This window comes from Chlamydotis macqueenii, chromosome 11 (genome assembly GCF_036417535.1).
Source record: "Chlamydotis macqueenii isolate bChlMac1 chromosome 11, bChlMac1.mat, whole genome shotgun sequence".
Taxonomy (NCBI): Eukaryota; Metazoa; Chordata; class Aves; order Otidiformes; family Otididae; genus Chlamydotis; species Chlamydotis macqueenii.
The window spans coordinates 15,879,225-15,905,100 of NC_141566.1; the positions used below are offsets into that span (position 1 = coordinate 15,879,225).

The following is a 25,876-nucleotide window of genomic DNA, read 5'->3' on the forward strand; positions in this document are numbered from 1 at the left end:
ACCCTGCCCGTCGTCGCACCGCACAGCAGCCAGCTGTTTGCTGGCCTTTCCCTGTGACAGCAGCCAGCTGCGGTGGAGCTGCCCTTGCGCTCAAATTATCCTGCAGCGGCAAAAAGGAATGGAGGAAAAACTGTACTTGCATAATGATTGCAATTTTGATTTAAAAAAAAAAAATCAAAGGAAATTAAATATCTCAGAAACTTAAGATGTTCTTATCTAGTTTCTCAACTATTCTTGTGTGAGAAAAAGATGGTATTTAAAAAAACCCACTGTGGATTTTCTGCATATCTTTTGTGATTCTGTTGTCTCATAGGAGAAAGAAAAAACCTCCCATCCTCTAACTGGTGTTTGCTTCAACAAAGAATGTGAAGTAAACAATTTTCTTCTTTTTTTTTTTTCTTCAAGCTAATTGGCTGTTATTTAGTTAATTGATGATTGATTTCAATTGCTGTCAAATGGGGACAGTCACTGCCTTTTTGCAAGATTTTGAAATAAAAGCCTTCCCTGCCCAGCGCTAGCCATGCTAACAAAGAAGATTGCAAGTGCATCATCCAATTAGCAGCAAAATGGAAAACTACAGTGCTCCCACAGGAAGATTATGGTTTATGTACAGCAATTTGGAGCCATTTCGGGTACAAAGGGCCTGCCTGTATGCAGCGGCAGAGGTTCAGATTGCAAACAGCATCACATTTACTCTGGCTCTCTCCGGAAGCGAGTTAACATCACCATGAGTGGCGGGAGCCAACAGCCCGCAGAGTCCCCGGAAACAGAGGGGAGACAGAAGCAAAGGCACTAAAAAACTCCTTCACCCCTGATTTTTCCCTGAGCTGTGAGGCTTGTGATAAGCACTGTGCTGCTGTGAGTTTGCAGTTGAGCCCATGTGCAGCCATGCACACCGGCCATCCCCCATGGGGATCACAGCCGTCCCCTCCCTGGAGCATCCCGCAATTCAGCAATAACTGCCACAGCGGTGATTTCTCAGTGCGGCATGGAAACAAAGACACCTCTCTACAACGTGGCCAGTTACCACGACAAATCCCCTCCCAGTTTTTCCAGCACTAAAGCAGACCCCCTCACTCACCTGCCTGGCTTGGCACAGACTCGTGCCTCTGTGCCTTGACTGACATCTGCTTAATTCTTCAGCTACGGCTGCAGCTCCAGAAAGGTGCTGCACAGTGGGAAAGGCATCCTCCTTGCCAAATAGATTTGATCCCACATGAGCCGTTTGCAGGAGCTGAAGTGCTCTGCTTACTCCTGAACGCTAAGCAGCTGCTCACCTTTTGTGAGCGTTTGTTCACAGCCATCACTTGCCTTTCATTTAATCCAGCATGTGTCTTTCCTCCTCATTAAAAAAAGAGTAGGGGAGGAGAACTGCAGAGGGAAGCTGTGAATGAGGAACACTAGCAAACCTGCTCCTGATTTGGGGGTATTACAATTAAAATGTAGTTAAAATGTACTTCTGAGTTCAGCAAGTCCATGTGCCAGCCCAGCTGGGTATGGGCAGCGCCACTATCAGCGCATCAGTTCAAAATACCGTGCAGAGCAGCAAGTGCAAATGACCATTGTGTTATCTTTGCTGGCAAATTCTTTAATAATTTATTGAGGAACTGTAGGTTAAAGTTGGGAGAGGGCTGAGTGCTCCAATTAGAACTCATCTTTTCCAGCCCATACAGTCAATCCTATTGAAAATATATAAATATAAATTAGTGTTGAATTCCAAGAACAGTTTTTCCCTGTCTCTACGCTGTGCTCTTTGTCCATTTTTGCAATGACAATAATTCAAATGAGTTTTGAGAAGTCCAATGTTATGAATATATTGTTACACAAAACAGATGAAAGATAGGTATTTGTGTGAAATAATATTTCAGTCTCAACTTATGCCAGAAGTTAGGGGTGATGGCACCTACACGACAGTAAACTGCACTCAGCCAAGCCCCTCACACATGCACCCTAACAATGAATGAATGAATGAATGAATAAATAAAAGCTAAAGTGCTGGATTCACTGTAGTCATGACTCAGCCATGCTTAAGTAAGCAAGAAGATGAACTGTCAGGAGCTGCTTCTTGGTTTTGAGCTGATCAGCTGAACTACTGAAACGTTCCTTCATGAATAGATTCGCAGCTGCATTAAATATAAGAAAAATAATTTTAAAAGAATAATTTAGTGTATGATAATATGGTAAAAAGGTCTCATAGCATACACTTAGAGTGGCTGTATTTCCAAGCAGCTGACTAGATTACATCTAAAATAATCCAGTCTCTTCCATACAAATAGTGCGTTATGAGTCTGCCAAGGCTGAAAGCTAAAATACCGGAAAAGCAGAGCTGGAATTCTTCCTGCTTTAATTGTGCAAAAGCCGTGTTTCAAGCCAAAGACCAGGCAAATTATCAGCCATCACACCCACCTACACTACAGGACTGAACAGTAATTATTCTGGCCCCCAAACGAGTGTGATGCAGGAATTCAGACTTCCCATAGACAAAAAAAATGGGAAATCTACTTTAAAGAAGGGTTTTTAGTGTCTTCAAGTTTCTGGCATATTATAGAAGCCTCTCATCAGGATGGCTGTAGGCACAGAGCACATAAAGAGAGCAAAGATGCTTGCTCTCTCTATTTATTGCATACTGTATTTGCATTGTGTATACCATCAGCAGCAGGCATCACCAAATAATGTACAAAGTAGTAAGTTTAAATAATTAGGTCATTACCGAGTTTGTTTAATGTCCGTATATCAGCATAGGTTGAATGTCCTGCAGCTACCCTACCGCAGTTGACCCGAACAATCAAAAATTTTATCCAGATGGATTTAGTGCTAGAAGCATGAATAAACAAAGCAGAAAAGAAAAGAAAAAAAACTTTGAAAAGTATTTGGGAAAAGTATTGAGTACTTGGGAAACTTGGAAAATGTTCTTACATATTGAGCATACGATTATGTTCCGTGATCAATGATTTTGTCTGGGTATGGGATTTATTCTTTATTTTCTCCACTTAATGAAAATTGGATTTTTTTTTTCTCCATATCTTGATTTCTTTCAGGACTATAATGTAGCTCAGAATTCCATTCTATAATCATGAATTTTTGAAGGAGTGTCTTTAAGGCTCCAGAGTAGTGATTTTCTGCGCCACTGAGCCTGTCTTTTTTTATTAACAGAGATTGATTTTCTCCATCTTGGCATGTGAAGTTCCAGGGTGTATCCTCTGGATCATCACCCTGTAACGTGCAGTGATATCAACAGCACAAGATACGAATACTTCAATTTTAACTTTATCAGAAATAACAGCTTTTAGATCACCAGTGTGAGAAGACCCTCTCCTCTGAAGAAACTGGTATTTCATGAAGCCACCAAAAGCTGTTTGCTACAGGAATGGAAACTTACAATTATCTTGAAGCAATTTATGCTGGATCAGATACGTTACAGTTCCCACAGATAGGTTCCAATCCCACAGTGTTGTCCATTTTGCTTAAATTTACCTATTTTGAGGAATCCTAGTGATTTCTGTGGGAGCAACTCCCAATATATGAATGTGCACAGGACTTGCAGGACTGTAATGGGGAAGATGGTTTGACCATGTAATCGTGACTGTATACAACAGTCGCCAGTCACAGCAGAAGACGTGCTCATCAAAAAGCTGCATGGGCTTCTGAAGACAGATCGTGTATCAGTGCAGTGAGGAGTTTCATTTTGGCTGTGTTTGTGAGTGACAGGTGAGTTCTCACAAAGACGCCGTAGGTAGTCCAAAGCCCTCAGCACGTGCTGTAAAGCTGAACTAACTGCAGCTTGAACGAAAAACCTACTGCTGAACAGGAATTTGGGGAAGGCTGTAACTGAGTTCACTACAATCTGAAGGCATGTGTACCGGCCATGCAACCATGTAAAGAAGAAATTAAATTCAAAATTATATAGAAAAGATAAAATAAATTCTTTAATCAGGAAACTTACTTACTGGCAGGAGTGATAGGAAGCACAATTTTCCTGGAAAGTGATCCTAAACATCTCCACAGGATGGAATTGTCTGGGATAGTGCAATCAGCAGGGGTTTATCAAGTGAAACACAAACTGTCAGGGGTGTGTGTATGTTTATTTAGGACAAAGCTTCCAGAAACAGTAAAATGGAGCCCAAGGAGGCAGATGAATATCCAGCATCTCCAGAGTAAAGATTTCAGGTTGTCACTAGGAATTCTCTGAATATATGAGAAAAGCATTGAAAAGATGCTGTAATTATTCCCTTGATATTGTTCCTTTGCACAGCAAATCAAATGCACAAACTCAAGGAAAAAATGCACAGTGAACTGATGCAGAAAACATATTCATTACAAATACAAAAATTTAGAGGTTTAAGTTTTGTTCATTACTCTTTTTCTAGCCTTTACAGTGACTCAGTTGTGAAAATTTGTCCAAGTAGTCTTTGCCCAGATTTTTTAAAGTGGCATTTAGGCCCATCAATAAATATCTATTTACGGTTTGGTGCGTCACCTCTCAGCATGTTCCATGGAATGGATGTATGGCCTGATGACCCCAGGGAAGACGACTCAGTGACTGTAAACAGTGACAATTTAATTGAGATAGGAACTATGGATGATATTATTATTGTTCCCCGGTCTTTTGGTGACGCTTCACTTCTACAACTATGTTGATTAACCAAAGCACTCCTTAACTGGAGCAAGAGAACTAATGTGTGATACATACAGAAAGGAGATGGTCTTCTAATTACTGCAGAGGAAATGAATCCTCTTAGAGAAAGTCTGTAATGTTGTTTAAAAGTTCTACAGGATGTCCAGGAGAACACTTCACTGATGTCAAACACAGGTCCCTTTCCTAATCCGGACCACAAATTTATGAGATGTAATTTACTTCATATGAATAAGAGAGAAGATCCACTTTGCCCCAAAATGCTTCTCCTCTGCATCAGTGCTTCTGCATCATGTGCACCTCTGATGATCCTGGAAGCACGGTACAGGGAAATCTCTGCAATTACCTGAATGATCAAATCCTCTGTAAATATTTTAATACCTTCTAATGCTTGCACCTACCCTTTTAAAATTTCTGTGGCTTTAGGGCACCAGACTTGCCAGTCCTATTTCAAAATCAGTGAAATTCTAGTAAGATAAAAGGAAGAAACTGGTCTTCAAACATTGCCTGTTTTGGGAAACTTGGGCAGGTTGATTAAGCAGTAAGCGCCTGTTGGGTTGTCTGAGGGCTCTAAACCAGACCAACAGAGAAGATCAACATATGTGATACAATCCCACTATTACACAGAAGCCATTTTAAAAATCATGTTTAATTTTTATTGTTTCACACATACAGAAGTCCTGTTACTACTTCAAAGTCTGTAAAGGAAAACCTGTATGTTAATCTGTAATTAAGCCTCTTTGGAGAGATGGAGAGAGATTTTCTCTACTAGTGTAAGCATGGGTTTGGGGTTTAAAAAAAAAAAAAAAAGATGATAATAACTTTCTCAATGTCTAGCCAAAGGTTGTATTGCATGATAAAGCCCTATGATTCATGGACAGCACTCCCAGTTTTGGTCAAGGACTGGTTAACATCACTATAGCCTCTGAGTAAGGTCCCCAGTTGAAAAGTAGGAGATGGAAGTATCCTGCGTGTTTTCAATGTACTTCTACACTCTGACCAAATATTCTTCTCTAGGTATGTGCCACTGATCATCTCTGGGCAGTGAACTTGCTGGACCTTGTATCTGATCTGCTACAGCTTCTCACAATCCTCCTGAGTCAAGCAGAGGAACTAAACCTTCCTGGCTGAGCAAAGCACTGACAGCCACCCTCCGAGCAGGTCAGCTGAGAAGCAAGAGCTGTCTCAATACACAACCTGCACGGACATTACAGAAAACAGGGATGTTGGAAAGGATGTGCTGCCTGAGAACATGCTGGGAGAGATCCTGCCTGCTCGACCTGGATGAGAATCTTACACTACCGAAGGCAGCTGAAACAGGTGACTGCCTGTACCTATGTACCTGTGCGCAGTGTCTGAATACCCTGAGCCCACTGAGGCTGGCGGTTCATTTCAGCAGCCTTGGGATCATGCCAACTGGTGAATCCTGCTCCCATGCAAAGCTACAAGAGAAGTCCCTTTTCCTCTCAGTAGGCTCACGATTTTCCCCTTTGCAGCCAATCCTCTTCATAATTTTCCTAAGCTCATTATCTGCATTTCCTGTGACAGCGGCTTCCACAGGTGAAGCCAGCACTGCGTAAAACATATTTAAAATGCATCCATTGTTGTTTTCTATCATAAGCAAGTTTCTTGGTGTTTTTTTTTTTAATAGCTTTCTTCTCTCAGCTTTTAATTTTGGAAAACAGCACATAAAAGTACCCAGTGTGCCTCTTCTGTGCCATTCATTACCCCACATCTCTATCGTGTCTCTGCTTATTCATCTCTTGTCTTAACTAAGCGAGCCTAATCTTTTTAAATCTCTCCTCATATGAAAGGTTCTCTGTGCCTCTAATAATTTTCATTGCCCTTCACTGAATCCTTTCAATTTTTTTTTCTCTATCATTTCCAGAACCGAAACACAACATTTAAAAAGAGGCTGTACCATTGAGTTGCATAACCGCGGTAAGATATTTTCAGTCATTTGTCTTATGACAAAGTAAAATGGTCTTTGCTGTTCAGCCTCACTATTGTGCATTCGTACAAAAGTTCTCTATCTTTTAAGTTGTGTCTCTGATAAATATGGTCCAATTTTGTGGTATTTCTGACCCTCTGATCAGGCAATGTACCCAAGCTTAAATATTAAAGGGAGGGAGAAGGAAGCAAAAGGCAGACAGGACAGCTTTCTTCCCCAGAACTAGAGCAGAGAGCCCCAAAGATGCTAAGCAACCTATTTTATAACATACCCATTATTACACAGATAACCTGCCAGCCATTGCAATCAGATTTCTAGCAGTTACAATTGACATCAAATCCTGGCATTGTCAAATCTCTCTGACACAGCTGTTGTGCAGAATGTCCTCAGCTTAAGTGTGTCATGCATTGCTTTTTTAAAATAAAGTATACCTAAGTTGAAAAACTCTTTTTAAAGTACGAGGACCATCTTCTGCTCTCAGTTGCAGACAGCCCTGCATCCCACTCATTGTAATCCCAAGGCCTGAGCCCATTGCCATCTACTGAACATGGCCAGTGGCATGAGATGCTGGGGGACTAAGAGGAACCTGAGCCTTAGGAGACACCGCAACCACCTTGTTTTGAGTGAATTCCTTGTGGTTTGTTCCTCTGAGTTGCTAATAGCCTGCCAGCTCTCCCTTTGGCTTTGTGTGCCACCACCTCAATGGGACAGGGGGACAGAGAAACCACATAAAGCCTGGCAGCTTCCACCGAGCAGCAACAAGATGCAGCGAGAACACACGAAGGCAAGGTCGCTCCATCAGGCAGATGAGCGTGGCATGAAGAGACATCACTTCATCACAGCCCGGCAACTGTGAGGGGGAGATGGCTGCGAGCTGGCAAAGGAAACATGTTCCTGTCCCAGTAGCCCGTTTACAGAATGACTCTTGTATTTGTCTACACGATTGCTGCCACTCGGGGAAACCCACACGGCTGCTGCTGGGGCTGCAGAGCAGGACCCGTGGGTTCATTTGCTCCTGCAATGAGGTGACTCAGCCAGCACTTGTTAAAACCCCACCTGGGAGCCAGGGGCAAGAAGAGCAGCACAACCTTTCTGCTGCCACATCGAATGCCTTGGCCGCACCATCCAGAAACGCTGCTTGCAGTTACGAGGGCTATGGGAGACCGGTAAGCTGGGATGGGGGTCAGCAGGCAGCAACAGCCCCATTGAGGCACCCCGGCCTCAGCAGAGAGGATGAGCAGCAATCCTGGAGCACCACATGACCAAAAAACGTTCCCCTGATGATTCTGTGGTCGCTGCTCTCCTGGCACGGGGAGCTCCCCAGACAGGCTCTGCAGAAGCAGCAGGGCTCATTAGAAAAGCGTGGGATTTACTGCTGCATCCTAGATACAGGACATCAGCCCTGGGGTAAGGAGATGGAAGAGATCTCCTTCAGACTGTCACCCATGAATTCATGCAGATTTATCTTAAAGAGCTGAAAAACAATAATCTAATCAGTGTTTGCAGCAAGCTCTAAATCTGTCTGTTTAATTACGAGCAGGGACATGACCCTTTTAGCAGTGGATGCTCCTAAAATTCTATGGAAAAAAGGAAAGCAGGCAAAGGGCAGCTGAACAAACATCAGTGAGAACAAGTGCTACCGTCCATCCTGTGGGAATAGGTGGGAACGGGGAATGCTGTTTCTGTGGTAACCTGCAACCTGGCTGAAAGCCTGTTTGTACAACTGCTGTGAGTTACGGTACGTGAATTGATGTGGAAGGGATCTCCTTGTTCTTTGCTGCTCTGGTGAGGTGCCGTCCTACACTTCTGATGGCAAACCCGTGGAGGTAGCGCTCTCCCACCCAAAGGCTGGGCAGGCAGCTCTGCCGAGCACAGCCTCACCTCGCCTCGGACCTTCCCAAACTACCACCAACCGCTGACACTACAGAGGAAAGAGAGAGTCTGCCCCAGAGGAAGCGCTTAGAGACAGATGCTGCTGAACGAGCTCTTTTCCTGCACACTAGAAATCGTCTCTGCTTACCGACTGCGAGAAGCTGCAAGTGGAAGATAAATAACAGCATGAGCACCAGCAGAAGAAATAACGCCATGTTACATCGAACAGGTCCTTGCTTCACTGTCAGCTTGGAGCCTATTCCGCACAGAAGGACGGCCCCGCCGTTTGACCTGTATATTTTATTAACACAGATGCGTATTTCTGGCACTATGGATTAGCCGGTACTTTGGTGTTCAATGCTGTCCTTTTAGGCTGGAGTTTTTGGCAAAGGCATTTGTCCTGTCCGCTGTTGTTCCTCGTGTGCTGTTAGCAGTGCTCCCAGATGGCTGCTCATCCCTCCCCAGACTATGCCCTGCACTGCCTGGGCTGGAATCGCTGCCGTCGAGGTGCCTCACCTATGCCAATGGACCAACCATGTCTTGGGAACTTGCTGTAAACCTCTGCAAAGTACTAAATGCAGTATAGTATTCAGATTGGCATTAGATACCAAAACCAATATTAATATCGAACCAATAGGCCAATTAAGTAGGTTTTTATTCTGCAAAGCACTACACTGCATACTTAATTTTTTACATGGATAATGTCAGTGTTGGGGAAGGGAAGCAGGTACTGATATTTGTCACTATTAATTCAGCTTGCTTGCTTACTCTGAGGTGTAAATAAAAAAGACCGAGCTCAACAATAATGGGAATGTCACAGGTTCAAAGAGCTGGTTAGCTCCACCCTGACCAAACCAGCATCTCTGTATGATCAAATGGTAATGAGACCTTTTCAAACGGGCTTGATTCACTGCAATCCATTTATTCATGAATGCCACGGATGGATGTTTTTTAAACCTGGGTAGTTTGACAGTGCCAGGACATCACTGGCAGACAAACTCTGCTTCTTGATGTAGAGCAGCGATGCTCTTTGGAATTCCTTCGTCCTCCTGGCTCCTTAAATTATGCTATTGAACATATGCTGCTAAGAGGATCTCAGAGGGATGTTTGTATTAAATGGCAGGCTAATTGAGGGATTTGAGAGATTTCAGATGGCAATAACTTTTAAAAACAAGATAATCAAGGATTATACAAGGGAGATGAGATGTAAGAGTGACCCTTTATCTGAGAGTTGATGCTCACAGGCAGAGCGCGTTGGTTTCAGCAGGTGAAGACCCCACCTAAGAAGCGACACTTATGCAGAGAACAGGCTAAATTTCTCTCTGTAAATGACATATATACATTTCTCATAAGCAACACTTTGAGGGTGAAATAAATGGATTTTTCCAGCCCCTTGCACATGAAAAACTGTGCTGCAGAGCAGAGCCCATCCTCCTCTGCCACAGACATGAGTAACGGGAGCCTGTGGGTAATTTGGGGAAGTTGTGCAGTAGCATTTAAAACACCGCCTTGCCCTAACAAGCAAGTTGGCATCACGTAGCTGAGAAATAGGAGCCTGAATCCGTCCCTAGAAACAGCTCAGACAGGAGGAGGGCAGCAAACAGCCACTTCCACGTCTCATCGGCCCAGGCAGAGCCACAGGGAAACCTCACTGAAACACCAGACAGGCCCACACCTCCAAAAGACCATTTCATTGGGGTTTAGAGTTGTTACTTCTCAACAGGAGCCCTCATCAAGCCATGTAATGCAAAAAAACCCAAACCTTTCTAACACCTCACTGCACGATATGGATATGCCATTAAACCTAGAGACCAGGCTGAATAATCTATGTTCCTCCACCAACTGCCCTAACGAAGTTAAGAATACCTGCTTTCTTTTTCAGTGATTTCCGGGATGTTTTCTTCAAAACAAACACGCAGTCTAATACGAACCCCTGTCCTTCCAAGAGACAGCCTGAGCACAGAGATAAGCTTATAAAGCTCTGTTTTCTTTCCCAGACAGGGATACGGGCTGTGCGAGGGTCTGTCACTCAGCTGTTTTACGACTCCCTGCTGCCCTTGGGCTGTGTAACACATGACTCCGGAGCCAGACTTTTGGGAGACACCGTGCTGCTCTTGTCTAAGCCACAGAGGAGGTACAGGTCCCTGGCAAAATATTTGCAAACCTAATTTAAACTTGGAAGACATCCAGATGCCTCTGGGAGATGCAATTTAAGCCCCTAACCTAAGATAGCCTGGAGTGCAATCGCAGATTTCTGGGAATAGCGTGGAACAGTTGCTCCATGAGCCAAACATCACGGACCTTGGTACGGCAGTATTTCGATGGGAGAGATGCTGCCGTTCTGAGTTATCTCACAAAGAAAAAAGTAGCAGAACACTAAATTCACACATAGGTGTGACCACCCCCTGGCTTACACATCTGCACCAGTCTCTCAGACTTTGAATCAATCTCATTTTCTCATTTTCTCTGGAAGGATTTAGAAGGGTTCTATAGTGCAGAGAAACATTTGTCCCTGAATCGTACAAAAAGCTGAATGGTGCGAGCATCTTGGTTTTAAAACTGAATCTTGTTATTTCTGCTACAGAAAGCCCTTTTAAGCAGTGTTAAAACAAAGAAATTCTGGATTAACAGAAGCCTTGCATTGTATTGCAAGGAGGAGTTTGAACAGTAAGTCCAAGGCTTAGATTGAAAACTACTGCTGTATTTTTTTTTCTTGAGAATCTAAACTGCCGTGGATCAGTTCTGCTTCTAAAATCTGGTTATCTGTTTCCCAGTCAGCACGTAATAGCTGGCTGCAGGCAGCGAGTGAAACCACCCTGCAATTGGAAGTGTAACGGTGAGCTTGTCCATCAGAAAAGGTGATCATCTTTCAATTTACCCGATGGTTGATCTTCCATTTCACTGTCCAGGGCTACCTGTTGTTAGTATAACCTAACAAGCAGCAAAAAAGGCTGAGGGAAGAACTCACAGCAGACAAAGGATTGAGGGGAAATGCTGACGAATCCTACCACCTGCCTACTGAAGTCTGCATGAGGAATATGACCCCTTGGACATCTTTGGGCTTTGAGGCTAAGCCTATGGAGAGCAAATGGGATTTAGCTCTCCACAGGTATTTTAAATGGCTAAACACCATTTAAATTCTACCACTGAATTAAAGTAAGACTACCCATGAAATAAATGGGATTCCTCTATCGACATGTCCCTGAGGATCCGAGTCCAAATCCGGACCTGCATGTGCAAGTCCAAGCTCTGATTCATCTCATTTACCTTCAGGCACTGAAGAAACATGAAAGTTAGGAGCTGGGTCAGTCTGGGATTCTCCTGTCCTTAACGAGCATAGCTGGGATAAATTACCCCGAGACAGGATAAGGGGTGGGGAGTGGATCTGCCATGTTTGACTCCTACACCACAGACTCAGCTCTGCTAAACCTCTGGTCCTTTCTGAGCACAGCGAGGAGGTGCAGCATCCCTGTGCCCAGAGACAGCATCCTGCGCGCAGGGAGAGGCGAGTGGGGACCCCGCAGGGCTGGGAGGGATGGGAATGGGCTGAGGTAAGAGCTAGGTGGGAATGCATGGAAAAGAGCAGGACTCACCCTGCTGTCCTCCAAGCCAGGAGAAGTCTGCCCCAAATCAGTCTTGGCCTCAGCAGTCTGACTGCTGAAATAGAGAGACATTACCTTGGGTACATCCACGATACAATTTTTGCTTTGCAATATTTACAGGGATTTCTTTCCCCTTCACTGGAACAGCCCCCAGACCTTACAGTCTTGTTTTGGCAAAGCTCCCATTGAAATGAATCACAACTTTGCCTGAGTTAGTGCTCCAGGACTGAGCTCTGAATTATTAAAAGCGAATGATATGTAAGAATTTATGTCAATTTTCAAAATGGCTCAGCAAAGGTAGACAAAAATCCTTCTTTGAAACTACTGGAAGGTACGTGGCTGAACTCCCAGCCTGCTTTGAAATCTCAGCCCTAGCTTTTTAGTGAAACACAGTGCCTTTTAAGCCTCATATTTTAATCATCACACTTCTGTACAATGCAGAACTCTTGCCTTGTTTCTTAGCTTCAAATACAACTTCCACCACTGCTAGCTTTGCAGTGTAAGTGAGCATCCAGCGCTGACGCTCTCCTCGTGAGGAAGCTGTGGGCGCATTCCTTTTCTCCCTGCAACACAATCTATTGTCTGAACAGGCAAAGGTGCCTTCCCAGAGCCACCCGTTGAGAACGCTTCTTGTTCCTACCTGGGACCTTCAGGGGAGTCAGATGAGCACCAAATATTGCTTGAAGCCTTGTATTTGCATTTGTAAAATTTACCATAGGTACAGCAGCGTCTGTAGCTCCACGGCTCACTAACCCTTCCCTGAATTTGGGATTTTAGCCTGTGCCACCTGCCCTGCCAGGTGAGTTGGTGGTGGTTGGTGGAACTGGAAGCAACGTACATCAGACTGGGGCTGGCCGAGCTCTGAAAGCCCAGACTGGCATCTCTGGGGTACCTGACTTGCGGGAAAGCCTTCACGAGTGATGCTCCAGCCCCTCATCACATCCGTGGGTGCTCAGAGGAACCAGCTACTCCTGCGTACTTAACTCAGCAACACCACATAAAAATTATCATCTTCTCAGGGATTCCTAGACTTTCATTACAGTGCAATGTTTTTATAATTATTCCTAACTGGCTTTGCTGAGGATGTCTCAGTGCAGATTAATTGAGTATACAGAGTAATTATTTTCTTTCTGTAGGATATAACAGTTTGGCTGCTGGTCTCTTGTCTTTTTAAGCTCAGATCAGTGAAATTCAGCTCTTTGCTTTAATGTGTCCCGTCACTGGATGTTTGTTATGGAAAGGTGGCTTCTGTCAGAGCTGGAAACACAGCCATACAAGCACAGAATACAAACTGTAAAACGATGTGGAAGAAAAAGAATAATTTCTTCCCCTAGATTTTGCAAAGCCATTACCTGTTTCTGAATGACATTTCCAATTCTACTCTGGGAACTGCTAAAGCATTTACATAAGAATGCAAAAATGCACACATTATCACTGCAGGAAGCACTTAAAATTTAAGATAATTATATGGTATGGAAGCGATTTCAAAGGACTCAAACAAAATAACAACTAATTCTAGAGAGTCACCCTTTAAGATGATTATTACTCTGCACTACTGCTGATCTCTCACTAAAAAAAAATCCTTCTCTTTACGATTATATGCACATTATAAATTCCTACTTTGTTCTTCCACCATCAGGCTCCTACAGTTGTTGCTGACAAATTTGCATTCTCCGAGAGCTTAACTAGACAGCCAAAATATTCACACTGTGAACAGAGGTAAAACACACCGTTGCCATGCTTGGATACAATCCTCCCTTCACTCTTGCCTTATGCTGGGTCCTCTTCTGGTTTTACAGCTGCTCAGGTTGAACTTAAGGAAGGAGCCTCAGGCAGGGGGATAACAGCAAGTCCTGCGTCAGAGGAGAGCGCCTATCCCCGTCCTGCCAACCTGCAGAACAGCATCGAGATGCAGGCAGAGAGTTTGCAACAGGGATGCGAGAAGGATGCCTCTGAGGGACTCCGTGTTTCTCTGCTGCGTGATGAAGGGAAGAATAAAGCATCCTACGCTGGAGTCAGCAGCACAGGTTACACACAAAACCTCCAGCCCTGTGCTTCAGGGGAGAAACCCTCTCTCATTCATTAGTGCTGCTGGGGATACAGCGAGAGGAGCAGCAGGGATGCATCTTTGCATCTGTGCAAACTAATAAAAGCAGTAAAGATTTATTTGGTCGGTGAATTTTCAGACAAAAAAAAAAAAATCACACTTGAACTGGGGAAACCTGGCATGGGAAGGGAGAAGCACACTTGTGTAGATGAAAACCTCCAGCCCCACCAGCCTCTCTCCACCTCCTATCTCCACTCCCCACTGTTGCTCTTGTCTCTTGTTCCTGCCTCCCGCCCCACTGCTGCTGTTTCCTTTTCTTATCTTTTCCTCAAATATCCGATGTAAAAAAAAAAAAAAAAAAAAGGGAAATCTTGCCTACTTCTTTTGCTCAAGACAAACTCACTTGGGGAAAAACTTATCTGCCAAACCCTAAGATGTTTTTATTGGATATCTGCAAAGAGAGATTTACAGAAGCTCATGCCACAGTTGAACACTAGCGCTCTTTTTTTTCCCCCACAGCAAGGGCAAAAGTACATACTGAACCCACAGCAAATGAAGATCTCTTGTCTCAGATATTATGGAGACATAAAGTCCCATCCTGAGGCTTTGACGGAATGTAAATGGACAAAAACCCCTGTGTTTTCCAAGTCTAATTCTTGGAAATAATTGCAGTGATAGAGCTGAAACTTCCCCACAAACTTCAGCCTGAAATGGAAAACTTACAGATTTTAAATCTCAAATTCTGATAAAGAGCAGAGCAGCTGAAAATAGTATCTGGTAATGGGAAGGTTGCTACCTGGGCTGCTACTAGTCTTTCACACAACGGTCTCAAGCGAACCAAAGCACTGGAGGTCTGAGGGAACCAGAGATGTTTGATTGGCAACAGGGTTCCTGTGGAAATTTAATTAGGCTTGGACTGGAAAACATTTCAGACAGCGCTGGCACGAATTCCCATCTATTAAATAACACTTTGCATGAGCAGAATGCCACCAGCTTTTGCAAAACGCCTTGCAGATCTATGTGGAGCTTTATCGGATAACTGCGAGCAGGTCAGCACAGGGCAACAGGCATTCACAACAGTCATTTAAAATCTTCCAGGGCTACAGCATTTCTTTTTTATGGTCAGCTTGGCTAGCCGAACTATTGCACTCCAGAGACTCTTTCTGCATTTTCTCAAATGCAATAATGAAGCCTCTCATTCTTCAAACACAGGCAGGGTGTATGAAGTCCTGTGTCCCTAAAGCCAGGGTGGCTCGAACATAGGAGGAGCTTTGCTGGTCCCAAAGGCAGAAATCCCTCAGGGAGCCATCGCCTTCCCTCCAGGTTGTCCCCATGGCTCCAGTCCTGGTGTTTGGTCCAAAAGAGCTGAGACTTCCCTGCCGCCTCTTCTCTCCGTGTACCTGGTTCTCCTGACCCTCTTTTTCTGGGCATAGAAACGATGCCAAAGAGCCAGCAGAGACACTCCCCTGCCTGCCTGTCCCCTGTGTGGGTCACTGCAGTGGGCAATTTACCTGTTACCACCCCCATGGGCTGGTACCAAGGTGGCCTCTGCTTCTGACACACCTCATCCCATGAAGGCGCACCGTCGTCTCTCACAGTTTTCTCAGATGCGAGAAGACAGGAGTTGCCAGCTGATGACATCACTTTTAAAAGCAAGCTTGCCAAACTCACTCTAAAATGAATTATACAAGTCTAGCTTAAACCGACCAGCTGCCTACCCAACATCCAGATTGCAAGGACCTGTCTAGACGGAGAGGCAATTATATGGAAAACAAGACGCTATGCCTTCGCAGCAGAGCCCATCTTTCATTGTCACTGAAACCTTATTGTTATTGAAAAAGACAAAAGCGGTGTGCCAAGTGACGGTCTAGATGTTGTCTCCTGGTGTGGACACAACCTCATCTGACCTTTCAAATCAGCCAGAACAATTTGGGGTGAGGGCATCGCAATGGCCTAATTCAAGTTTGACACTTCCCAGTGTGGCCGGGGACAAGTCCCTTCCTTAGAGCCTCATTTATTGGGACACACTTTGGGGTGCTGGACATACTAAAATGAGCAAAGCAATATATCCAATTTCCTGTTTTGTAAACCAGCAGTGATTACAACAGTGACAAGTAATTAATGTTTGCACTCCATTGTGAATGTGAAGACTACTAAATAGTATCTGGGTGTAATCACATGTACATCATTGAAGTGTGCTTAGAAAAAAAAAAATCTTTTAAGAGATTCACCTTTCCTGCTCCTAGTAGCTGCAGTCAGTAGTGATACCAGCCAAGAATGCAAAACACTGAATTATTTCTGCAGACAGAAAGATGATGTATATATTTTTAAGTAATTCATGTGAATTCTATCAAAAAAGCTTGTAACCTAACCATCAAATGATGTATAGGGTGGCTTATCATTGGATACCTCTAAAATACAATTCTGTATGGTTCAGTGATTTACTAATAACCTACTTTTACAACACAGGCAGAAATACAAAGCACAATGGGTCTAAACTCCCCCACTTTTAATTCTCACTGCTAAAAAACATTATCATTTAGACTGGGTTGGTTTTATTACCTCTTCATAATTTTTAATCCATTAGTGGGCTACTTTCTACCTCAGCATGTAAATAAATTAGCCTTTCATCACCAGAGACCTTTACAATATTGTTGTTGTTTGTTTACTCTGTTATTTCTGGGCATATCCCAGACACACAAGAAGGACCTACCTGCCCTCAGAAACTCCAGAGCAAAGAATAAAGATGATGAAGATGAAAAATATTCATCAGCACCAGCAGAAAAGAAGGGAGTCTCAGACACAGGCAGCAACGTAACATTCAAAAACTTAAAAAAAAAAAAAAAAAGATTTAGAGCTGAAGTGCATTTTGCTTTTATTAGCAACTTCAGCAGTTGGGGTAAACTTGTGGAAGTGCTGCGGTGACGTAGGAACGCACTTCTCCCGGTTTATCACAAGGCTTGGCTCTCTGTGGTGTCTCCTTGCTTTTGGAAACAGGACCTGTCTGCCAGGAGCACCTCCCAGTGCTCGGACGATATTCCCACAGGAGAGATTTTACAAAGGAGGAAACTGAAAACAAGTTCTTACATGTTTTGCCCAAGGCTAATGATGAATTTACCTCCCAGTGTGGATGAAAACTCCAGAACACTTCTTGCCCCACTCCTGTTTTCAGCATAGACCTCTCCTGTCTCACCTGATTCCATCAACCTCTCCTGCACATTGAGGCTGAGGTAAGTTTGGAGTCTTTTGGTTTATTAGTTTTTAAACCCATAAAAAGTCCTGAAACAGTCCAAGTCCTTGTGGTCTCCTTACTATCTCCTGCTACATTGCCAAATCTGTCTTTTGTCTTTTCCCATAAACCTTTTCACTCTCGGAAGACACATGCAGGTGCAGGATTTCACCAGGACCAGCAGAAGAGCATCCAGCATCAAGTTCACACAAGTGGTATGGCCACATCTCCCTTTTACAAAGTTAGAAGGTGCAGGAGTAGCTGCTAATGAGGGTCCAAGCCTCTTGCCTGCAGAAAAGCAACACTCTTCCCAGCAGAGAGACTCCCTCTGCATTTAAATTTACAGCACATTTATGTTTACCTCTGTATCATACATTTACAACGGAAGCAGCTGCATCATCCTCTGACTTCTTAGAAAAGGTACACACCAAGGAAAGCAGGGGCATCTTCAGATTGATGCTTCTGCAACGTTATTACTGTTTTGTGGAGTGAGAGTTTCCTGTAACAACACTCTGGTGATCCCCACCTGCACTGTCCAACTGCAGAGACTGAGGGGGCAGTGAACTTTTGGGGTATTTTTGGTTGGCATCAAAAGAAAGCTGGCCTACACCAGCAGCAAGGTGCTGCTGTGGTTTTAAGAATTAATCAGACACTGTGCACTATAAAGCTTCTCCATCCCCTGCCAAAATGAGTCCATGGTGGTGTTGGAGGAGAAACTGGTGGGAGGATCTGCTGGTGATTGCTATATACCAGTAAAACATGGTTAATGTGCATCAGCAGTGGCACACCACACCGGTTACAGTATGTAGCTACAAGTAAGTCAAGTACTTTATTTGTGTAATTACAAGGAACCGATCCCTGGGGGTCACACAAATAATTCAGCACACTAGTTAAAAATGAGCTTTCTGAGAACATTTACACTAGTATAATCTGATGGGATGCAGAGTTCTGGAAAATAAATGCCAAAGGGGATGAGAACACAGCTAAAGCTAATTTATTTTTTAAATCAAGTGAATATTCACATTTTTTCCCCTGTATTTGCTCAGCTTTAATTAATAGTTTCTTTGCTTCTTCATTGCTGTCTCTTCCATCTTGGGCAATATATCCCAAGTTGGGGAATTGTATCCAAGGCTCAGCGCAACTGCCAAGGAGTGAAATGCAGTTAAAAAAAAAAGCCCTCAATACACAGCTGAACTGCACTGCACGTGGGCGAGACCTTTGTCCATCGCCTGAACGGACAGCCTTTTCAGTGAGCTTTAAAAAATAACCTCTGTTATTAAATTAATCACCTTGTGTCAAGCGGCAGAGTGACAAGAGAGAAAATTTACCCAGGTAGTAACTCAGCAATAAAGCTCTATACAGGGGAGGAGGAAAATGGGTTGTTGCAGACACAGCAATAACATCATGAAGCAAAATCCAATATTGGGAGAGATAAAAGTTTTCTGTCCCAATATTCCTCAGTGACAAGTATGAAAGAGTATGCATAAAAACAAGCGAAAAAAGATGAAAGATAGCATCAGTAAAAAACACCTTTGAAAAGTGAGCTAACAAGTAATTAATCCCTCAAAAGAGAGAAGATCAGAACATTTGGGAAACTTGCACAGATACAGATCTCGGTAACATACGCTTTGGGTCCTCCTCGTTTAGCTTTGCTAAACACTCTGCAAAGGTGATTCAGAGAGATCCCAACCAACAGATTGCCTCTTCCCCGGGGAGGAACCTGCCGAGCTCTCCCTCCCTTCCACCCGCCTAGAGAAATAATGGGTAAATGGGGGCAAGCGAGGTATTAAGGTGGCAACGGTGGTGAAAAGGCAAGCCAGAAACAAAATGTATGTAGCAGTGACATGTTTTCTAACAGCAACGACAGGTTTTAATAAGCAAGTTAGTCTTAAGTTTTGATTTGAGGTGTATATAATTAGGTAACGTGGGTGTTGAGTGATAAAACCCACAAGAAATACACAAATTAGAAGCACTGATTTTTCAAAACCACGACCTGCTTCATACTAAATGGCGTGACCTAGTTTTATTGCATTATTATATTTGAAAAATAAAAGGAAGAATTTTCTTTTAAATCTCTTCTTCAGCATCGGAAAGATATATTGGGGACAAATGACACTGCTTTTTCCAAATGTCATCTTTCAAAACTGAAGAACCCCTATTCGTGGTTTGATTTCTTTTGTTGTTAACTGGCTTCCTCCTGGGAGTTACAGGTGAGATCTACCTTGTCTTTTCCAGGTTTTCTGCTGATCACTTTCACAAAATTAGCTACAAATTTAGATAAATATTACCCTGTTCTAGATTTGAGTAAGAAAAAGCTAGAAACACTCTATGACTGCTGATCAAAAGCAAGAATTTACAATGAATTTCAAGAATATCCTTTTGAAGGGAAGATGGCTGCTCCAAAAAACTAAGGACTTTCTGATCCACTCTGAATTTTCAGGCGTTTGCACACAATCTTTTTGTGGGCTATAAATGTGAAGTACCTAGGACAACTTACGCAGATTGTAAGAGTTCATGCTCCTTGCAAGTATCACTAACAGGCTGAACACAGAATCAATAGAGCAGTTGTACAAAATACATATTTCTATCTATCTCAGTAATTTAATCAATTCCTTTTTAAATAAGCTAGATTACCTTTGTTAAATTTATAATGTGAAGTACTTCAGTGTGCAGGACAGTGTCTTGTTCTAGTATCTTCCCAGTTAGTTCTTCCACTAACTCATGAATTGCGTTTTTTAGAGCAAGTTATTATCTTTCAATCATATAAATGTTACGCAATGACACATCTTTATCTACAGTGCTTATTATTTCCCAAGAAATCCAGCCCATCTACTGAGGATGACCAAAGATAGTTGTTGTTATTGAAAACACTATCAAATACGGGTCTTGGGAAACATAATTTGTCCAAATCTCTTGTCCTAACACCCTGCATAAAAGTGCTGACCAACCTTATCCAAGTTCTGCTTGCTCTGTGCGTTGCATCGATTCAGCACCTGCCTTTCCGCCTGCTGTGCCGTCCCCAGCACACAAAGCCTGAGCTGCGATGGGAACTGCAAACCCCTTCACAGGCTTCTCTGAAGCCCAAGTGCTCCTCAAACAGTCATTTGTTTATTTTTGCAACATCTCTATCAAATGATAAGGTATTGCTACAGCAAATGTAAACAAATTCAGTACCAGGGGAAACACTAGGACTACAAAATCTGCTCTTATTTCAAATCAACATAGAAAAAATAAAAAGTCTCAGATCTTTTCACAAAACAAAATATTAGAAATAATCTCTTGATATTCTTAAAATTCTTCGCTTAGGCTATCATACAACATGAAAACTGAAATTGTAATGTTGAAATGTTTTTTAGCCATAATACAATATTTTCACTATTTCCCCTCGGGAATTTTAGAAATCAAAACTTCTAGCTTTTCTTCTAGATCCAGTCATCTTTCCTCCAGGTTTTCTCTCCTGAACCCTATTTTCTTGAAGTCTTTAATTATCCTTAGGGATGAATAGCCCTGGTTTATAGATGTCTTTGTACAGCACCTCATGAGAGGATCCCTGATCCTAGTTCCCCAACTATCTTCCCAAAGCTGTCATCCATTTCAACTCATAATAGCAGTGATTAAAAAGAATAAGAATATAAAACCAGCAGCAACAAGAGCTTAGTGGGAATGCAATACTTTTAAATGAAAGCTGATTAGTCTCAGCTGTTCCTTCCTAACGGTGAACTGCAATACCCCTTGAGAATGGCTGCTTTACTGCTTGGCCTTTTATAGGAAAAAAAAAAATCCCTTTTATTTTTATGACCAGGAATGCAAAATATCAGTGTTTTCAGCGATCTCAAAGCTACGATGAACTCAAGAACAGGCATCTTTGCCAATAGTGCCAATAGCACAAAATTCTGCATTTTGTTTCACTGCCTTTCTACTTAATATGCAATTGTACCTCTGGAGAACCTAAGAAATTCCCTCCTCCCTCTGCCTGACTCATTTTTAGCCACAGGACTGTATTTTACTGACCCTCCCCAACCCAAATAACCTGGCACCCTTCGCCTGCCAGCTCCTGCGTGGGGATTGCTCCCAGCGTCGCTTCCCAGCTTTGCCCTCAACCTCTGCATCCTCTGCACCGGCGTGGGAGGAACCCCAGCTCTGCTCCCAGCATTTCCACCGCGAGGTGGGGATGGGACGGTGGTCGCTGAAGGAAGAGGTTTCCTTTCGCTGACAGCAAGGAATGCTGCTCCGTTGTGCTGAGGATAGCACCAGCTTTCCAAATATTTCACGGACTTTGTGAAGAAAACCTTATTGCAGATCAGAAGAACTGTACTGGCGAAGACGACCCTTTTAACCCAGCGTGGGGATGCTACTTCGTGCAGGCATTGGGCTCAAACCGCTGCCGTGTTCAGACAAGCTTAGTGACCTTCATAGCCATGCCTGCAAGACGCTGCGCGCCAACGGGATGATGCTGTAAGTAAAAGCCAGGAGCTGTAGGAAATGGACTGCTAAGTGTCTCATTAAGTTCCATTAAAGGGTCTAACCGCTATCCTTGGACTGACTGTCAAATGGCAAACATCTGCTTTATTTAATGCTTTCTACTGATGCTATTCAGATCCCAACAAGTTTGAAATGTTGCCCCTTCTGCACTTATTGCTCATTTCTCAATTAAGAGCGGAGCGGTTCTTTTTATAGTAAAGTGGGAGATTTGCAGTAACTACTGTAACTCAATTGTAAGGAAGATCTCCAGGGCTTGATTAACTTTTTCATTGCAAAAATCAATCTTGGTAAGAAAAAGTAAAATCTTAACTCATACGGCGGTTTCCCACACGGCTTTTCCTGGGTGTGCCTTCTCTGAGTCTCACCCACAGGACACCACCAGAAGGTTACAGGATGTGCCCGGAGGCTCGGTGTACAGAAATGGAGCCATTTCTGATTATCACCAGGGGAAAAAAGGACGGATTCACAGAATTACTTATAAAAAGACTGACCTGAAAGAACGCATGTATTGTCTGATATGCAGGAGATTGCTTCCCACAGGAAAACACTTTCAGGGAGGTTGTAACTTAGCCCTTATCACTTCTCGACATAAAAAGAAAATGCTTTTACCAGCGAATGGTTCAGAAAAGTGCACGACTGGTTACAGTAACCACAACAACGTATTCAGAAGCAACGAGACAGAAAATGAAATGCCTGATAAGGATGTGTTGTTTTTAACAAAAAATGATTTAGTGCTAAGTGGACCACACCGTCTCCAAGGTTTCTGTGCAGAAGTAGAATGCGAGGGGGACCTAGAACCCTTGGGATGCGCTGCTGTGTCCCATCCATCACCAACCCCAGAATCATCTTGGCCTTCTCCCTCCTGTGCAATCTATCCCATCCTGCAAAACAGGGCAGAGAATTTCCCTTCTCTGCCTTCCCTACAGAAACTGTTCAGCTCTCCCAGGCCCAGCACAAGGCCATACCAAATTCGGCATTTAATGTACTCTCTGGGTATTTAGGACTAAGATCATTTGGTCAGAACTGAGATTTGGAAAGACAATTTTGTTCTGGCCTCACATTAACTGTTCATTTATTTCCCTGTAAGATCAGCTGCGTGTTATCAGAGGTCTGAACGTACCAGGCACAGACGTACTGCAGACTGACAGTAATTTATTTTGTAGAACGGCTGAGATGAGATCAGAGGCGAAGCATTACCATCCAGGTGGCTTTCTGAGTACAAGCACAGTGAATCAGCCATCAGCATTTTAAAATCCTTCCTCTGAAATTCTGGAAAAGGGAGGGAAGTTGGCCCTCACCCCGCCTGCTGCTCCCCATGCTCCTTGGGAGCCAGAGAGCAAGATGTCCATGAGACAGACTTCAAAAACACATTGCCTTTCGTGAGGGTCATCCTAAGTAGGACCTAAAAATACCTTGTTTACAGGCTGCAGCTGAAACAAACAAAATCACCCTTCTTCCTACAGCAAAACCTTGGTAAGACACTGCTCATGGCACCCTTCCTGTAACACCACATCTAAGCACAGAGAGATTAAATCAGCAGAAAGCTCTGGTCACCCCCAGGTTGCCTGATCATGATATAAAACCTTCCTCCAGCTGCATTTCATCCAACTACTATTAGACGCAATCCACACACAGTAAGCAATATCTAGCATCAAAATCAGCTCTTGTGGCAAGCGAGTCCTTGAATGGACCCGAGTCAACACCACCTCTCCAGGAACCGCCACGCCATGAAGATGCTCCTTGTTCTGGTTCAATCAACAACAACCTCCTTGTGTACTTCCCTGCAACACAAACATAATTTGTTCCTTCTTGGGAACGAATGTAAGAAATGTAAAGATGAGGTAAAAGTTTGTATGGGAATGGGAATTCAGCTCCAGAGCAATCATCACTGCAGAGCAAACAGCAGAACACAACCAGCGATGAATGAGACAGAATTTACAGAGAAAAAACACATTGCCTTATTTAAAAGAGCAAATCACCATTATTAAATTACCGCTTTCTTTAGCGAGCGCGGAGCTGGTTTAACATCCACCAAAATACGCACTGCTAGGGTAACAAGAATGAACATAGGACTCTAGTGAAGGTTGGCTTTCTCTGAGCACTCACATTCAGCTGAGAAATGCTAACACAATGTTTTTGCTTAATCCCGTTACTTGGATGCCACTTTTGAGAAGGCACAAAAGCAACTGCTGCTTTCACAAATTCAAGCGTCTGATAAGATGTCACAGGTTCCATGCTGTTTCCTGAAAGGCAGATAAGGACAGAGCTTGGACAAGTCACATCCTGGGCAACAGTGACTCAGAAAATCCATCTCTAGGTACAAAAAAGCACGGATTCAAGCAAACTCATCAGTTGATATGGAAAAGTAATTCTAGTAGGGTCCAGAGGAGGCCATGAAGATGATCAGAGGGTTGGAGCACCTCTCCTATGAGGACAGGCTGAGAGAGTTGGGGTTGTTCAGCCTGGAGAAGAGGAGGCTCCAGCGAGATCTTATAGCGGTCTCCCAGTACCTCAAGGGGGCTGATAAGAAAGATGGGGAGAAACCCTTTAGCAGGGCCTGTTGAGACAGGACAAGGGGTAATGGTTTCAAACTAGGAGGTAGACGTAGACTGGATATAAGGAAGACACTTTTTGCAATTAAGGTGGTGAAACACTGGCACAGGTTGCCCAGAAAGGTGGTGGATGCCCCACCCCTGGAAACATTCAAGGTCAGGTTGGACGGGGCTCTGAGCAACCCGATCTGGTTGGAGATGTCCCTGCTCCTTGAAGGGGGGTTAGACTGGACGGCCTTTAATGGTCCCTTCCAATCCAAACCATTCTACGATTCTATAAAAAGTACTTTAAAGTCTCATAAAAACAATGAGACAGAATAAAAAAGCACTTAAAATTTGTATTGAATCTATCTACAGCTTTGGCTTCCTTGATTTAAGGGCTAGACTCCTACAGCTCGATAGGTCAGACCACAGGTCAGACAGTAGAACTTTGGGCTCTGAAAGTAGCATTACTTCTACAGCCTGCTGGGTCATCATTTGTGTGGTCATGCCAAGGACTGGAGGGATGTCACCCACGCTGGCAGCAACGCAGATCTGCATAGCGGCTAAGCCTTGCGGGCACCAATGGCGCAGCACGCGCAGAGGTGGCTAGGATGTGCTGGGGACAACCTATGTGTCTGACACATCTCATGTAGACAAGCTCTGGGACTTGTCCACTTTCACCTACTTAGATCGTCTCTTCCCCATGGTGGGACTGGGTGTACAGAGCTCTGGAAACCAGCCTTCAGACTTGGAGACACAGTGCCTGCCTTCGCTGCAAGATTTAGCCAAGGAGAACCAGATCTTGGGTGTTGTGGGGCACCACAACAGCAGCATCGCTGCACCTGGCTCTGTGGTTGCCCCCTTCCCACCTGACAAAAAAATAATAGCAATTTTCCTGAAGGTTTTAAACCTTTTTTCCACAGGCTACAGAAGTTGAGACAAAAATTACTGAGAAGTTCTAATTTTCATCTATCATGGACTAATCCTTTGTAAAACAGTTACAAATAGATCCTGACCATCAAGTGCAACCTGGTTTGCCTGCAGCGCCAAGGGGAAGGCTTGATTGCGTACCTAATTTAGGTTGGAGAAAATAGTCTCTGTGCTAATCCCCCACTCTCATATTTCACACCACTTTGACACTCCTAAATGTTTTCCACTCATGCTGGTACTTTTCTCCTTGGTGTCAAGCTCCATCTAAAAATTTCTGGAAAATTTCAACATGTAACTTCAAATCATCTTCAAGTTGAAGAAAATCTGAAAAGTGTGCATTTCTCCACATAAAACCACCCCCAAAATACCTACCATTACTGCTACAGCCAAAGTGAGGTCAGAAACTTTAGGGAACACCTTTGCTTAGCTTGGTAGGAAAAAAGAAAAAAATCAAGCAAGATGAACTATATTGAAAATTGTCTGCCATCAGTGTTTTCAGTGATAGCTGCTAGGATCTTAGCACAGCCTGACGTTTCATAACTCATCTGTTCCCAGAGTGCCCAGCCACCCTGTTAGAGGTTTTCTAGCTTAAAGGT

At 43.6% G+C, this 25,876-nt stretch overlaps 1 protein-coding gene across 4 annotated transcripts in view; it reads right to left on the bottom strand.

Moving 5' to 3' along the window:
• Positions 1-25,876, bottom strand: part of FGF13 (fibroblast growth factor 13) — a 252,010-nt gene that overhangs the window by 3,780 nt on the left and 222,354 nt on the right. The gene's annotated exons all lie outside the window — the stretch shown is intronic.